This window comes from Procambarus clarkii, chromosome 38 (assembly GCF_040958095.1).
Source record: "Procambarus clarkii isolate CNS0578487 chromosome 38, FALCON_Pclarkii_2.0, whole genome shotgun sequence".
Classification (NCBI taxonomy): Eukaryota; Metazoa; Arthropoda; class Malacostraca; order Decapoda; family Cambaridae; genus Procambarus; species Procambarus clarkii.
In genome coordinates this window covers 11,363,433-11,381,711 of record NC_091187.1, presented here as the reverse complement: position 1 = coordinate 11,381,711, position 18,279 = coordinate 11,363,433, and the positions used below count along the sequence as shown (strand labels likewise).

Here is an 18,279-nt window from a genome sequence, read left to right as displayed (position 1 = left end):
TCATAAAAAAAATCAACTTAAATATTGCTAGGCCTATTATAACAATGTCGTTCATGAGGCCTGGGAAGGGTAGTTTGGGATGCTCCCGGACGCAGGTTCGAATCCTCGTTACGGCCCTTGTGGATTTGTTCAAGGGTAGTTTAGTTTGTCAAAGCAACACAAGTAGGGGCCTCGTACCTTGGTGGATAGCGCGCAGGACTCGTAATTCTGTGGCGCGGGTTCGATTCCCGCACGAGGCAGAAACAAATGGGCAAAGTTTCTTTCAACCTGAATGCCCCCTTTTTTTTTGGAGTAAATAGGAAGGAGAGGCATAGGTGCAGCCCCTGTTACCTAGTAGTAAATAGGTACCTGGGAGTTAATCAGCTGTCACGGGCTGCTTCCTGGTGTGTGTGTGTGGTGTGGGGGAAAAAAATAGCAAACAGTTGATTGACAGTTGAGAGGCGGGACCAAAGAGCAGAGCTCAACCCCCGCAAACACAACTAGGTGAATTGTGAGTTATATTGTATTTTCTTAAATAAAGATAAAAAAAAAAGTATAAAAATAGTTTTCCGGTTTGTCCAACTCAATAGTTGGGATTTGTACTTTCTAATAGCGTCGTACGTCGGTATATGCACTATGGTCCTCATCGTTGCTGTAAGGACTGCCAAAACCTTAAGTCCAAAGTCTTAAGTCTGACGCTGTCAAACAGTGAAGGGAGGGAATTATCAGGGGAAAGCACCAAGCCATTACGACTATATAGCACTGGGAAGGGGTCAGGATAAGGATTTGGGATGGGACGGAGGGGAAAGAAATGGTACCCAACCATGTGTGGACGGTCGGGGATTGAACGCCGACCTGCATGACGCGAGACCGTCGCTCTACCGTCCAGCCCAAGTGGGTAGACTATTGAGCAGTGAATGACTGGAGGTTACACGACCCAATCCGGTGTTTCTTGAGGTTATCTTGAGATGATTTCGGGGCTTTTAGTGTCCCCGCGGCCCGGTCCTCGACCAGGCCTCCACCACCAGGAAGCAGCCCGTGACAGCTGACTAACACCCAGGTACCTATTTTACTGCTAGGTAACAGGGGCATAGGGTGAAAGAAACTCTGCCCATTGTTTCTCGCCGGCGCCTAGGATCGAACCCAGGACCACAGGATCACAAGTCCCGCGTGCTGTCCGCTCGGCCGACCGGCTCCTTCTCATCGTCAACTTTAAACTTTATTCATTTATTAATACTTATTAATATTTATTTATTTAAACTACTTCCTGTTCATTAAGAAACTTGTATTCAAAATATTGCAAAGTGTCAAATGAATGCATTTGCTGACTTGTAAGATGGTCATAGCTTCCCTGATACCTGATCAACCAGGCTGTGACTTATACGTCAGGCTGCGAGCAGCCGCGTCCAACAGCCTGGAGGGGGGTAGAAATAGCCTAAGCTACTCTATCCCTTTGAGATGTATTTATTGCTTATCTCAATAAACATACTTGAACTTGAACAGCCTGGTTGATCAGTCCAGCAACCAGGAGGCCTGGTCGACGACCGGGCCGCGGGGACGCTAAGCCCCGGAAGCACCTCAAGGTAACCTCCCTCCCTCTGTAATCAGTTCATTGTTGTAGTGTATAGTTGCAGGGTGATAACCGGAATGCCTTTACGATAGCAGGATCTATCTTGAGGTTATCTTGAGATGATTTCGGGGCTTAGCGTCCTCGCGGCTCGGTCCTTAGCGTCCTCGCGGCTCGGTCCTCGACCAGTTACACACCCCCATACAGCAGTCCGTAGCAGCTGTCTAACTCCCAGGTACCTATTTACTGCTAGGTGAACAGGGGAGCATCAGGGTGAAAGAAACTGTCCATGTGTTTCCGGTTCCTACGGGAATTGAACCCGGAACCTTGGACTACGAACCCCGAGTGCTGTCCACTCAACCGTCAGTCCCCCCCCCCCCCCACAAGGAGGATAACACAAGATAACCTGTTTTATCCCAGTATGATGAAGCGTGGAACTAGTAGAACTTTGCCATCCCCGAACGTAATAGAACTCTGCTATCCGGAACGTAAGAGAACTCTGCTATCCGGAACGTAGGAGAACTCTGCTATCTGGAACGTAGGAGAACTCTGCTATCTGGAACGTAGGAGAACTCTGCTATCTGGAACGTAAGAGAATTCTGCTATCCGGAACGTAAGAGAACTCTGCTATCCGGAACGTAAGAGAACTCTGCTATCCGGAACGTAAGAGAACTCTGCTATCCGGAACGTAAGAGAACTCTGCTATCCGGAACGTAAGAGAATTCTGCTATCCGGAACGTAAGAGAACTCTGCTATCCGGAACGTAAGAGAACTCTGCTATCCGGAACGTAAGAGAACTCTGCTATCCGGAACGTAAGAGAACTCTGCTATCCGGAACGTAAGAGAATTCTGCTATCCGGAACGTAAGAGAACTCTGCTATCCGGAACGTAAGAGAACTCTGCTATCCGAAACGTAATAGAATTCTGCTATCTGGAACGAAATAGAACTCTGCTATCCGGAACGTAGGAGAACTCTGCTATCCGGAACGTAAGAGAACTCTGCTGTCCGAAACGTAATAGAATTCTGCTATCTGGAACGAAATAGAACTCTGCTATCCGGAACGTAAGAGAACTCTGCTTTGTCTGAGTGAGAGGAGAGTTCTTGCCGCGAGTCATCGATCAACATATAGGTGACAATGCGACAGTATATACGAGCGTGTATTAACATATGGAGTACCAGCATGGCGGGCGCGCCCCACGCACACGCGCACCCGTCTGATAACACATATGTAGTGCATTATCGGGGGGGGGGGGGGCTGGACGTGCCACATGCCCCATTCTGTGGGTGGTAGTGGACCCCATACCCATCCTGTGGGTGGTAGTGGACCCCATACCCATCCTGTGGGTGGTAGTGGGCTCCATGCCCCGTCCTGTGGGTGGTAGTGGGCTCCATGCCCCGTCCTGTGGGTGGTAGTGGACCCCATACCCATTCTGTGGGTGGTAGTGGGCTCCATGCCCCGTCCTGTGGGTGGTAGTGGACCCCATACCCATCCTGTGGGTGGTAGTGGACCCCATACCCATTCTGTGGGTGGTAGTGGACCCCATACCCATCCTGTGGGTGGTAGTGGACCCCATACCCATCCTGTGGGTGGTAGTGGGCTCCATGCCCCGTCCTGTGGGTGGTAGTGGACCCCATACCCATCCTGTGGGTGGTAGTGGACCCCATACCCATCCTGTGGGTGGTAGTGGACCCCATACCCATCCTGTGGGTGGTAGTGGACCCCATACCCATCCTGTGGGAGGTAGTGGACCCCATGCCCCATCCTGTGGGTGGTAGTGGACCCCATGCCCCATCCTGTGGGTGGTAGTGGACCCGATGTCCATCCTGTGGGTGGTAGTGGACCCCATACCCCATCATGTGGGCGGTAGTGGACCCCATGCCCATCCTGTGGGTGGTAGTGGACCCCATGCCCCATCCTGTGGGTGGTAGTGGACCCATGCCCATCCTATGGGTGGTAGTGGACCCCACGCCCATCCTGTGGGTGGTAGTGGACCCCATGCCCATCCTGTGGGTGGTAGTGGACCCCATGCCCATCCTGTGGGTGGCAGTGGACCCCATGCCCATCCTGTGGGTGGCAGTGGACCCCATGCCCATCGTGTGGGAGGCATTGGACCCCATGCCCATCCTGTGGGTGGTAGTGGACCCCATGCCCCATCCTGTGGGTGGTAGTGGACCCCATACCCATCCTGTGGGTGGTAGTGGACCCCATGCCCATCCTGTGGGAGGTAGTGGCCCCCGTGCCCATCGTGTGGGAGGCATTGGACCCCATGCCCATCTTGTGGGTGGTAGTGGACCCCATGCCCATCCTGTGGGTGGTAGTGGACCCCATGCCCATCCTGTGGGTGGTAGTGGACCCCATGCCCATCCTGTGGGTGGCAGTGGACCCCATGCCCATCCTGTGGGTAGTAGTGGACCCCATCATGTGGGTGGTAGTGGACCCCATGCCCATCCTGTGGGAGGTAGTGGACCCCATACCCATCCTGTGGGTGGCAGTGGACCCCATGCCCATCCTGTGGGTGGCAGTGGACCCCATGCCCCATCCTGTGGGAGGTAGTGGACCCCATACCCATCCTGTGGGTGGCAGTGGACCCCATGCCCCATCCTGTGGGTGGTAGTGGACCCCATGCCCCATCCTGTGGGAGGTAGTGGACCCCATACCCATCCTGTGGGTGGCAGTGGACCCCATGCCCCATCCTGTGGGTGGCAGTGGACCCCATGCCCATCCTGTGGGTGGCAGTGGACCCCATGCCCCATCCTGTGGGTGGCAGTGGACCCCATGCCCCATCCTGTGGGTGGCAGTGGACCCCATGCCCATCCTGTGGGTGGCAGTGGACCCCATGCCCCATCCTGTGGGTGGCAGTGGACCCCATGCCCCATCCTGTGGGAGGTAGTGGACCCCATACCCCATCATGTGAGTGGTAGTGGACCCCATACCCATCCTGTGGGTGGTAGTGGACCCCATGCCCCATCCTGTGGGAGGTAGTGGACCCCATACCCATCCTGTGGGTGGTAGTGGACCCCATACCCATCCTGTGGGTGGTAGTGGACCCCATACCCATCCTGTGGGAGGTAGTGGACCCCATACCCATCCTGTGGGTGGTAGTGGACCCCATGCCCTATCCTGTGGGAGGTAGTGGACCCCATACCCATCCTGTGGGTGGTAGTGGACCCCATGCCCATCCTGTGGGTGGCAGTGGACCCCATGCCCATCCTGTGGGTGGCAGTGGACCCCATGCCCCATCCTGTGGGTGGCAGTGGACCCCATGCCCATCCTGTGGGTGGCAGTGGACCCCATGCCCATCCTGTGGGAGGTAGTGGCCCCCGTGCCCATCGTGTGGGAGGCATTGGACCCCATGCCCATCTTGTGGGTGGTAGTGGACCCCATGCCCCATCCTGTGGGTGGCAGTGGACCCCATGCCCATCCTGTGGGAGGTAGTGGACCCCATGCCCATCCTGTGGGAGGTAGTGGACCCCATGCCCATCCTGTGGGAGGTAGTGGACCCCATGCCCATCCTGTGGGTGGCAGTGGACCCCATGCCCATCCTGTGGGAGGTAGTGGACCCCATGCCCATCCTGTGGGAGGTAGTGGACCCCATGCCCATCCTGTGGGAGGTAGTGGACCCCATGCCCAGACACTAGCTCTCCACATATGTCAGTTCCTTAATTTAGAAACTGTACTTGTGATCTATCTCGAACTCATTGATGATGTGACGATGTGCATTGAATTTTGTAACTAGCTCATCAAGATTGTAACTTGCTGAGCTAAATGAATTGTGGGGTTCAGTCCCTGAGCCCATTATGTGCCTCTGTAACCCTTTCCACTACCGCCCACAAGATGGGTATGGGGTGCATAATAAATGAACTAAAGTAACCTGTGGGTGACGCATCTTATGTAAAAGAGAGGTTTGTAACTGAACATTTCAACCAAGTCAGTCACCAGGCCCAGAGGCGAGAGGAAACATGCTTACGACGTAGAAGATACCGAGGAGAATTGATACATTGTATGCAAATACAATGTTTAAAAATGAGACAAGCCGAAGTCTCGGATGAAACGGAGATGTTGGGTTAGGTTTAGGTACTCTGAACAAAGTTTCCATGTAGAACGGGCGACGGAAGTGGTTGAGAATGTTTCCTTTCACCTAATGCCTCTGTTCACCCAGCAGTCAGTAGGTACACGGGAGTTAGGCAACTGATGTTGGGGTTCCTTCCTGGGGGGGGGGGGCCTCGATACAAGACCTTATCCCTGAGAAAATGAATTAACCAAACTTTAAATTTCCTAGGCCTAATATATCACATATTCAGGAGTTACAGGAGGCCTAAGGGAGTGTATATTGTGACTAGCATTGATTTAGGCCTAGACCAGGTTATTTTACATTATATACATTTTCTCCAGTTTTTAGCATCGCAGTTGTGTGTGATCCACGAGGACAGTGTGTGAACCTTTTTGGGGGTTCAGGCAGTTTGTCAGTCCAACAGTCTATTTTTGTACGCTCAACCAACACCTGCCATGTGAGCCCTTGCGTTCAGGTTGGGCTCTACTGACCTCATTGGTCTCGCTGCCAAATTTGTATTGATTTCGAAGAAGGGTCAATATTTTTTGGGCGCATCAATATATTTTGTAGTTATTTACTGGCGTCATTATTCAGAGATGTTCTTCACAATCTTAATTCTTCAGCTCGGGAAGATGAATCGTTGAAACTAGTTTTCCCAACCTAAAAAAAAGAAAAAAGTCAGCTTTTCGAGCTGTGAATGGATGAGGACGATCACTTCCATATTAAGCTTGGTGGGATACACGACACCTTCACTTATTTATGTCGCCAGCTTGACTGGATTCACCAGGCAGTAAGAGGGAACATTGCTTGTATAGTTCCTTCACAGCCCGGACACTGTGATCTTGGGGGTGTATCCTACACCTCTGGTGAGATCAGTTCCTTCACAGTCCGGACACTGTGATCTTGGGGGTGTATCCTACACCTCTGGTGAGATCAGTTCCTTCACAGTCCGGACACTGTGATCTTGGGGGTGTATCCTATACCTCTGGTGAGATCAGTTCCTTCACAGCCCGGACACTGTGATCTTGGGGGTGTATCCTATACCTCTGGTGAGATCAGTTCCTTCACAGCCCGGACACTGTGATCTTGGGGGTGTATCCTACACCTCTGGTGAGATCAGTTCCTTCACAGTCCGGACACTGTGATCTTGGGGGTGTATCCTATACCTCTGGTGAGATCAGTTCCTTCACAGCCCGGACACTGTGATCTTGGGGGTGTATCCTATACCTCTGGTGAGATCAGTTCCTTCACAGCCCGGACACTGTGATCTTGGGGGTGTATCCTACACCTCTGGTGAGATCAGTTCCTTCACAGCCCGAACACTGTGATCTTGGGGGTGTATCCTACACCTTTGGTGAGATCAGTTCCTTCACAGTCCGGACACTGTGATCTTGGGGGTGTATCCTACACCTCTGGTGAGATCAGTTCCTTCACAGTCCGGACACTGTGATCTTGGGAGTGTATCCTACACCTCTGGTGAGATCAGTTCCTTCACAGCCCGAACACTGTGATCTTGGGGGTGTATCCTACACCTCTGGTGAGATCAGTTCCTTCACAGCCCGAACACTGTGATCTTGGGGGTGTATCCTACACCTCTGGTGAGATCAGTTCCTTCACAGCCCGGACACTGAACTTGGGAGTCCTGAGGTGCATGGTTAACCTCTTAAGGAGATTTGGTTATACACAAAGCCACAAGACATGTTAATTCATGGGATTTAACACTAGTTTATCTATATTTTCAGATGTGTCTCCCTGACCAAGGCGTCAGCTCGGCGAATTCACTGGTAAGTTCGAAAAGAAATTAATGTTTTTTTTATTTTTTAACTTTTATTTTAAAATTTATTAAAAAAAGAGATTTTTTAAATAATAGTTTACGTTTGGGTGTGAGGTAATGAGAAATGGGAATGAGAAAGAGTTGAGAGAGAATGTGGTTTTATCTCGTGTCTTAGGGTCGGGTAAATTAGCATTCATTCAATATTGTTGCCCTAATTTGTAGCAGTTTATGGTATTTACAACCTGTCCTCAGGGAGGAAATACTCAAGGGAATGGATTGAGAACGACTACATAATTAGTGTTAACTACTTCTATCTATGCTTAAGTCAGGTTAAGATTTGGTTAGGTTTCATTTCATTGAGTTTGGTTACAGTAATACGGGGTATTATTGGCGATAATGAGAAACAGGGAATTCGAAAACTATTTCAGTGTACCCGAGAATTCCGTTTACAGAAAACTAAATTCTTAAAAAAAAAAATGTTTTCAGCATGCCATTTTTTATATTATAAAGCAACGAATTATAATACAATAAAGTTATAACTTGAAAATAATCTGTTTAGGACAATGGTTTACTCGCCAGTAAACATGTAGACTATAACTGGAGCCGTAATATGCTTTCAGACCACCACAAATATCTAGATAACTCTCCAGGGGGTTTTAGGGGGGGGGGGTGGATTCGGATGGAAATGGATTGGGACATGTTGATTTCTCTAATTGTTGATTTGTTGAAATGTCTGATTGTTTTTTTTTTTTTTTTTTTTTTTTTTTTTTATAGATATATACAAGAGTTGTTACATTCTTGTACAGCCACTAGTACGCGTAGCGTTTCGGGCAAGTCCTTAATCCTATGTTCCCTGGAATACGATCCCCTGCCGCGAAGAATCGTTTTTTCATCCAAGTACACATTTTACTGTTGCGTTAAACAGTTAAGGAATTGCGCCTAGTAAATCCTCCCCGGCCAGGATACGAACCCATGACATAGCGCTCGCGGAACGCCAGGCGAGTGTCTTACCACTACACCACGGAGACTGCATGGTTCAGCTATGGAGCATGTGTGTGTGTATCAGGAGCCATGCAGGAACGTATTATTTATCTGCGGGGCTTTGGATAATGAATTTACCCTTGCAATGGTGACCGTTTGCAATATTTTTGTCCAACATTACTATCTGGTTTTGGTCTGCTGGGGAGAGGATGATTATACCTGTTGAACATGGCTCTTTACTTCCTAGTTCTTCCCAACATTGCATGACAACAATGACACTATAGCAGGGTATTAGTCCAAATGAGGAGGCATCTATTTATGTCCTTTGTCTCTGTCTCTCTTGCCCTTTCTGTCTCTCTTGCCCTTTCTGTCTCTCTTGCCCTTTCTGTCTCTCTTGCCCTTTCTGTCTCTCTTGCCCTTTCTGTCTCTCTTGCCCTTTCTGTCTCTCTTGCCCTTTCTGTCTCTCTTGCCCTTTCTGTCTCTTGCCCTTTCTGTCTCTTGCCCTTTCTGTCTCTTGCCCTTTCTGTCTCTCTTGCCCTTTCTGTCTCTTGCCCTTTCTGTCTCTTGCCCTTTCTGTCTCTTGCCCTTTCTGTCTCTCTTGCCCTTTCTGTCTCTCTTGCCCTTTCTGTCTCTCTTGCCCTTTCTGTCTCTCTTGCCCTTTCTGTCTCTCTTGCCCTTTCTGTCTCTCTTGCCCTTTCTGTCTCTCTTGCCCTTTCTGTCTCTTGCCCTTTCTATCTCTTGCCCTTTCTATCTCTTGCCCTTTCTGTCTCTCTCGCCCTTTCTGTCTCTCTTGCCCTTTCTGTCTCTCTTGCCCTTTGTCTCTTGCCCTTTCTGTCTCTCTTGCCCTTTCTGTCTCTCTTGTCCTTTCTGTCTCTCTTGCCCTTTGTCTCTTGCCCTTTCTGTCTCTCTCGCCCTTTCTGTCTCTCTTGCCCTTTCTGTCTCTCTTGCCCTTTGTCTCTCTCCCTCTTTCCTCCTCTCCCCCCCCCCCCCCCAACACCTCACCCTCCCTCTGTCCCCCGTCTCTCTGGAGGTCATTAGTGCAGACAAAGATACAAGCGGGAAAAACAGTAAGCGAGGAGGAGGAGGAGGAGGAGGACAGGCGCTAGGGAGACAGGTGAGGACAAGGCTCGCCTGCTTGCTTGCCTCTCATTAACAACCAGGCGCACCTGGTGCTTGTTGAGGGCAGAAAATGTTGCACACACACACACAAAAGCAGCCGAGGGGTGACGATGATGGGTAGGACGAACCGGACGAAGAAGGGGACCTAGACGAATGACAAGGACCCGACAAAGGGGAAACAGAGTGACATGTGACACAGAAAGAAATAGACTCGTTGAGACACGTCATAAGGGGGTTCCTTCCTCGCAATACGTACATAATAAGTAGAAAATATATATATATATATATATATAAAAGTGTATAAAAGTCTTGGTGTAATGAACAAAGGAAATGCAACTTGATGTGTTAAGGTGACGGGAAGTAATTGTAGGTTAAATGCTTGGGGAAAATTTAAGTTATTTGTATTTTGGGATGATTGTACTCACGTAGTTGTGCTTGCGGGGGTTAAGCTCTGGCTCTTTGGTCCCGCCTCTCAACTGGTGTATAGGTTCCTGAGCCTACTGGGCTCTGTCATATCTACATTTGAAACTGTGTATGGAGTCAGCCTCCACCACATCACTGCCTAATGCATTCCATCTGTAAACACTGTGTGTTTTCGGTGTAATGAAAATTGTGTTTGAGGTTGGAAATGTTGTAGGAAGCCAAAGCTGTTGTTTACTTAAAAGTATAGTTGATTCTGAGAGATTGTTGAGTGATGGGAGAATACAGGTAATTGTGTGTAACCTACACTGGAAACAATTCAATGACTAAGTCTGTTGTTACCCAGAATTACCAAGCTATCACAAGCCAGGGCTGGGCCTGTGGCGTAGAACAACTCCAAGAACACTATCCAGGTACAAACCAGGTACAAATGAACAAACCTGTTCACCCAATTATTTCCTAAATCCCAACTTTTCCAATATGAAGGCATTAGTGAGGAAGTCCATTTGGTTGTCTCTCATGTACACTAATGATTACATCACCGTTAATCATATATGTAAATTCTAATTCTCACCCCAGTGCCATAAAAGGTGTGGTGGCCGATGGCCTCAGGAACACAACCTGGTCAATCCAGTCTACAAAAACATCGAATTTATCTTAAAACACAAATCTTCATTTGTTGTTTCTGAAACTTGTAATTGATTGTCTACTTTAGAGGAGTGGACGGTAGAGCGACGGTCTCGCGTCATGCAGGTCGGCGTTCAATCCCCGACCGTCCACAAGTGGTTGGTCACTATTCCTAACTTTCCCCCCGTCCCATCCCAAATCCTTATCCTGACCCCTTCCCAGTGCTATATAGTCGTAATGACTTGGCGCTTTCCCCCTGATAATTCCATTCCTCGGAACGGGAGGTGCATGGAGGAACGATAGCCTGCGTGGAGGAACGATAGCCTGCGTGGATGGAACGATAGCATGAAAAACAATACCTATACTTAACGCTCATATAAATACTATTAAAGAATAAAACCTCATTAATGCGATCAGCCATCACGTGGTGCGGCCGACCACAGGGAAGAACCGAAGTCCAACAACCACAGTCTGCTTGAGTGTTGGTGTACACTTGTGGCCATAGTCTCTGATGTAATGCCGGGTGTAGGAGTACCACTCTCTGTACAAGACGGTTTTAAACGTTAGGGACTCGGTTTCGCCCGGACGATAGGATAGGGTTATCGTCCGGGCGATAGGATAGGGTTATCGTCCGGGCGATAGGATAGGGTTATCGTCCGGGCGATAGGACTGGCTATCGGCCGGGTAGGATAAGACAGTTATATTATCAGTGAGGTACCCAGCTTGTGTGGGTACCTCACTTTTGATTCTTTGCATATAAAAGTTAGGGAACTAATATTCAGTAAATGTCGACTGTTATTCATACTATGAACTAGTTAATGACATAGTTTGATGGCCTATCTTGAGGTTATCTTGAGATGATTTCGGGGCTTTTTAGTGTCCCCGCGGCCCGGTCCTCGACCAGGCCTCCACCCCCAGGAAGCAGCCCGTGACAGCTGACTAACTCCCAGGTACCTATTTACTGCTAGGTAACAGGGGCATTCAGGGTGAAAGAACTTTGCCCATTTGTTTCTGCCTCGTGCGGGAATCGAACCCGCGCCACAGAATTACGAGTCCTGCGCGCTATCCACCAGACTACGAGGCCCCTAGAGTGAAGGGGACTAATCAATCATGTAATATGTGACAAACTGAAGAGATTGATGCCTTGGGGGTTATCATTAATGGGTTAATGGTTCAACTATATTGATAGACATCCCGGAAGTCTATCGACGCTGTGGGGAAGATGAGGTCTGATAAAGACCTTTTGTGCCTTCTGTAATGCTTTTTGAGCTACCGCTCACAGGATGAGTATGGGGTGAACAATAAAAAAAGCTGGGGGGGGCAGTTTTCCCTAGACCTGCCCCCCTTTCCCCGCTCTTCAAACCCTCCCCAGTGTCCCTGATTAATGGGAAGAGTGTGATCACCTTTTCCTGTTCCTAATTATCAATAGTCGAGTACTCCCATTTTCTAGTAATTTAGTGTAACTAGTTATCAAGATTGGGTAAGCTGGAAATTACTATTGCCAGCTTATCCACTCTTGGCAATTGACAGCTTAATTGTAATTGTGGGGGGGGGTGGGGGGTTGGCTTCCCCCTCTCACAACTTTTTAGTAAGAAACAGCCCACCGAAGGGATTTAAGGTAAATACTTTGACTCCCCCATTAGCTCCTATTACCCATCTACTCCTACCCCACATTCACTCTACTTACCCCACCAATTCCTTCCCTATACCCCCCTTCCCCTAGTTTTACATTGAGCCGCTAGGCCCCATGGGTAGGAGTGCCTTGTACTTTCTCAATTTTTTTTACACCCAGGTGGGTACAGGAGCTGTTACTCCTGTTAGCAGGCTGAGAGCTTTCCCTTCCCATAGCTCATGGTAAGCCTTACCCTACTAGTTTTACACACAGGTGGGTACAGGAGCAGACGACTGCTGACTCCTGTTAGCTGGCTGAGAGCTTTCCCTTCCCATAGCTCATGGTAAGCCTTACCCTACTAGTTTTACACACAGGTGGGTACAGGAGCAGACGACTGCTGACTCCTGTTAGCTGGCTGAGAGCTTTCCCTTCCCATAGCTCATGGTAAGCCTTACCCTACTAGTTTTACACACAGGTGGGTACAGGAGCAGACGACTGCTGACTCCTGTTAGCAGGCTGAGAGCTTTCCCTTCCCATAGCTCATGGTAAGCCTTACCCTACTAGTTTTACACACAGGTGGGTACAGGAGCAGACGACTGCTGACTCCTGTTAGCAGGCTGAGAGCTTTCCCTTCCCATAGCTCATGGTAAGCCTTACCCTACTAGTTTTACACACAGGTGGGTACAGGAGCAGACGACTGCTGACTCCTGTTAGCAGGCTGAGAGCTTTCCCTTCCCATAGCTCATGGTAAGCCTTACCCTACTAGTTTTACACACAGGAGGGTACAGGAGCAGACGACTGCTGACTCCTGTTAGCTGGCTGAGAGCTTTCCCTTCCCATAGCTCATGGTAAGCCTTACACTACTAGTTTTACACACAGGTGGGTACAGGAGCAGACGACTGCTGACTCCTGTTAGCAGGCTGAGAGCTTTCCCTTCCCATAGCTCATGGTAAGCCTTACCCTACTAGTTTTACACACAGGTGGGTACAGGAGCAGACGACTGCTGACTCCTGTTAGCTGGCTGAGAGCTTTCCCTTCCCATAGCTCATGGTAAGCCTTACCCTACTAGTTTTACACACAGGTGGGTACAGGAGCAGACGACAGCTGACTCCTGTTAGCTGGCTGAGAGCTTTCCCTTCCCATAGCTCATGGTAAGCCTTACCCTACTAGTTTTACACACAGGTGGGTACAGGAGCAGACGACTGCTGACTCCTGTTAGCAGGCTGAGAGCTTTCCCTTCCCATAGCTCATGGTAAGCCTTACACTACTAGTTTTACACACAGGTGGGTACAGGAGCAGACGACTGCTGACTCCTGTTAGCTGGCTGAGAGCTTTCCCTTCCCATAGCTCATGGTAAGCCTTACACTACTAGTTTTACACACAGGTGGGTACAGGAGCAGACGACTGCTGACTCCTGTTAGCAGGCTGAGAGCTTTCCCTTCCCATAGCTCATGGTAAGCCTTACCCTACTAGTTTTACACACAGGTGGGTACAGGAGCAGACGACTGCTGACTCCTGTTAGCAGGCTGAGAGCTTTCCCTTCCCATAGCTCATGGTAAGCCTTACCCTACTAGTTTTACACACAGGAGGGTACAGGAGCAGACGACTGCTGACTCCTGTTAGCTGGCTGAGAGCTTTCCCTTCCCATAGCTCATGGTAAGCCTTACCCTACTAGTTTTACACACAGGTGGGTACAGGAGCAGACGACTGCTGACTCCTGTTAGCTGGCTGAGAGCTTTCCCTTCCCATAGCTCATGGTAAGCCTTACCCTACTAGTTTTACACCCAGGTGGGTACAGGAGCAGACGACTGCTGACTCCTGTTAGCAGGCTGAGAGCTTTCCCTTCCCATAGCTCATGGTAAGCCTTACCCTACTAGTTTTACACACAGGTGGGTACAGGAGCAGACGACTGCTGACTCCTGTTAGCAGGCTGAGAGCTTTCCCTTCCCATAGCTCATGGTAAGCCTTACCCTACTAGTTTTACACACAGGTGGGTACAGGAGCAGACGACTGCTGACTCCTGTTAGCAGGCTGAGAGCTTTCCCTTCCCATAGCTCATGGTAAGCCTTACCCTACTAGTTTTACACACAGGAGGGTACAGGAGCAGACGACTGCTGACTCCTGTTAGCTGGCTGAGAGCTTTCCCTTCCCATAGCTCATGGTAAGCCTTACCCTACTAGTTTTACACACAGGTGGGTACAGGAGCAGACGACTGCTGACTCCTGTTAGCTGGCTGAGAGCTTTCCCTTCCCATAGCTCATGGTAAGCCTTACCCTACTAGTTTTACACCCAGGTGGGTACAGGAGCAGACGACTGCTGACTCCTGTTAGCAGGCTGAGAGCTTTCCCTTCCCATAGCTCATGGTAAGCCTTACCCTACTAGTTTTACACACAGGTGGGTACAGGAGCAGACGACTGCTGACTCCTGTTAGCAGGCTGAGAGCTTTCCCTTCCCATAGCTCATGGTAAGCCTTACCCTACTAGTTTTACACAGTTCCAGAGACTGAGAAACACCAAAGGATTCACACCCTTTAACCATTCATTGTATTTGCCAACTTGTAACTTTTAAAAATATCAAATAAAAACAAAATTTAACATAAAGGGGTAGGACAAAAGAACGTAGGAATTAAATTGGGGAGAGCTAAACACTCCCTCTAGCTGTGTGTGTGCTTTTCTCCGAGGCTATGGGTCCCATTCTTCCAGCCAAAGGGGGGGGGGGTTATCACCCTTTTATATTTTAAACAAGAACATACAAAAGAAAACGGGAGAAAATAATGCTTATCCTACACTAAGGATAAATATCTCAAAGGTTCTGGTGAAAAGAAAATGGACCATGAAGGGGCTTACTCGCTCGAAATCGGATTTCCTTATTAAATATTAAGCAGATTTACCCGTTCGATGAATCCTCGATCTAGGCGTTTGGAGGATTATGGGGATTAATTTTGTTGCTTGGGTAAAAATGATTGGGGATTATATATCACGAACGAGGTGATTAATTAGTGCTCTCGTCACGAACACCGAGTTTATATTCGTTACTTATCGTAAAAAATCGTTGTTGGTGATTAGGGTAAGGTCTTGTAGAAGCTTTTGGGCCATGTTTTGTCACGTTATTTATAGTGCTGGGTTAATATGGTGTTGTATAGAGCAACTTTGCTCTGATAACATGTCTGTCTGTCTCTCTCTCTCCCTCTTTGTCTCTGTGTCTCCCTGTGTGTGTGTGTGTGTGTGTGTGTGTGTGTGTGTGTGTACTCACCTAGTTGTGCTTGCGGGGGTTGAGCTCTGGCTCTTTGGTCCCACCTCTCAACCGTCAATCAACAGGTGTACAGGTTCCTGAGCCTATTGGGCTTTATCATATCTATACTTGAAACTGTGTATGGAGTCAGCCTCCACCACATCACTTCCTAATGCATTCCATTTGTCAACCACTCTGACACTAAAAAAGTTCTTTCTAATATCTCTGTGGCTCATTTGGGCACTCAGTTTCCACCTGTCCCCCCTTGTGCGTGTGCCCCTTGTGTTAAATAGCCTGCCTTTATCTACCCTATCAATTCCCTTGAGAATCTTGAATGTGGTGATCATGTCCCCCCTAACTCTTCTGTCTTCCAGCGAAGTGAGGTTTAATTCCCGTAGTCTCTCCTCGTAGCTCATACCTCTCAGCTCGGGTACTAGTCTGGTGGCAAATCTTTGAACCTTTTCCAGTTTAGTCTTATCCTTGACTAGATATGGACTCCATGCTGGGGCTGCATACTCCAGGATTGGCCTGACATATGTGGTATACAAAGTTCTGAATGATTCTTTACACAAATTTCTGAATGCCGTTCGTATGTTGGCCAGCCTGGCATATGCCGCTGATGTTATCCTCTTGATATGTGCTGCAGGAGACAGGTCTGGCGTGATATCAACCCCCAAGTCTTTTTCCTTCTCTGACTCCTGAAGAATTTCCTTTGAAAAAGTGTGTGTGTGTGTGTGTGTGTGTGTGTGTGTGTGTGTGTGTGTGTGTGTGTGTGTGTGTGTGTGTGTGTGTGTGTGTGTGCGTGTGTGTGTGTGCGTGTGTGTGTGTGTGTGTGTGTGTGTGTGTGTGTGTGCGTGCGCGCGCGCACGCCTCTCGAACACGTCTACATGTTTCTATTCATGCTGAAAAATGGTTGTAAAATAGAGACGAAGCAGAATTGAAAAGGAGGAGGTAGTAGAAACAGATGAAGAATACCTGAGCAGAGGAAGACGTGTGAACTGTGGTTCATTTGCATACATTTTTTTTTGTAATTGTTATCCTGTATTTCGCCTCGTTTAAAAATAATATTGACGCGGCTGTGAAAATACAAGTTCTCAAAGATGCCAAAATTCCACCTTTGTCTCCGAGATAAATTAGTTAGTTTGGACAGTAAACAAAAGAGGAGGGGGGGGGAGGAGAGAGAAAGGTGGGGGTGATGGTAGTGGGTGATGGTGGTGGGTGATGGTGGTGGGTGGTGGGTGATGGTGGTGGGTGATGGGTGGTGGTGGTGGGTGATGGTGATGGGTGATGGTGGTGGGTGATGGGTGGTGGTGATGGGTGATGGTGGGTGATGGTGGGTAATGGTGGTGGGTGGTGGTGGTGGGGTGTGGAGGGTGTGTTTCTTCAACATTGTGCTGGAGTAACTAGGGGCCAGATTCGCGAAGCGGTTACGCCAGCACTTACGAACCTGTACATCTTTCCTCAATCTTTGTGGCGGCTTTGTTTACAATTATTAAACAGTTAATGAGCGCCGAAGCACCAGGAGGCTGTTTATAACAATAACAACAGTTGATTGGCAAGTTTTCATGCTTGTAAACTGTTTAATAAATGTAACCAAAGCCGTCAAAGATTGAGGAAAGATGTACACGTTCGTAAGTGCTTGCGTAACTGCTTGGTGAATCTGGCCCCTCAGGCTTCACACCCGTGGGAACCTAAAGAACCTCCCGGCACATGACAACATGACGCCTGCCACCGATGTTTCCCATGTATGGGTAAGTAAAAGACCTGGGTAAATACTGGCTCGGGAACTGGCTGCTGCCTTAGGAAACAAATTACCAGACAACACAGTAGACATCAGTTTACAAGCGTATGCCAGACATGAGTTTGAGTAGATGTAAAATAGGAGCTGCATCGTATGGGCCAATAGCCCTACTGTAGTTTCGTTATTTTTTTTTTTTTTTTTTTTTTTTTGAGATATATACAAGAGTTGTTACATTCTTGTACAGCCACTAGTACGCGTAGCGTTTCGGGCAGGTCCCTGGAATACGATCCCCGCCGCGAAGAATCGTTGTTATATCCAAGTACACATTTTACTGTTGAGTTAAACAGAGGCTACAGTTAAGGATTTGCGCCCAGTAAATCCTCCCCGGCCAGGATACGAACCCCATGACAAATTATTTATTATTAACATCTTTATTGACAATTTTAATTACAATTTTGCCTAATCTGAGGATTTTGATGGTATTCCCATGAGAAAGCGCTCGTGGAACGGCAGGCGAGTGTCTTACCACTACACCACGGAGACTGTATTCTTGATAAATAATGTCCCAGAGAGGCCTAAGCCACGTGACCAAGGTCTCACATGTCGACAAAAACGTGACAATAAACAGAAAAGTTTTCTCAAGCGGATATGTTGTAAATATAATGGGTTAGGATTAGTTGCAGTTAACTCCTGAGTTTTATCTGTAAATTTGGCCGAGGAAAAACAGGAAAGAGAATTAATCTTATGAGCAAAACACACGCACGCTGCATGAGTTGCATCTCACGACACAGGAAGACAGAAGAGTAAGGGGAGACATGATCACTACCTACAAAATTCTCAAAGGAATTGACAAGGTAGATAAGGATAAACTATTCAACACTGGTGGGACGCGAACAAGGGGACACAGGTGGAAACTGAGTACCCAAATGAGCCACAGGGACGTTAGAAAGAACTTTTTCAGTGTCAGAGTAGTTAACAGATGGAATGCATTAGGCAGTGATGTGGTGGAGGCTGACTCCATACACAGTTTCAAATAGAGATACGATAGAGCCCAATAGGCTCCGTAACTTGTACACCTGTTGGATATTGAGAGGCGGGGCCAGAGAGCCAGAGATCATGGTGGGGGCCAGTACAAGTAGGTGAGAACACTGGCCATAAACAACAGGTGGAGTGCA

The 18,279-nt window shown here is 48.5% G+C and overlaps 1 protein-coding gene across 1 annotated transcript in view; it reads left to right on the top strand.

Annotated features, from left to right (window-relative positions):
- LOC123771959 (unconventional myosin-XIX) overlaps window positions 1-18,279 on the top strand; it is a 235,655-nt gene that overhangs the window by 2,639 nt on the left and 214,737 nt on the right. Inside the window, exon 2 of the mRNA XM_045764803.2 lies at window positions 7,342-7,383. The gene's annotated coding sequence lies outside the window, so the exon portion shown is untranslated. The remainder of the gene's footprint in view (window positions 1-7,341; window positions 7,384-18,279) is intronic.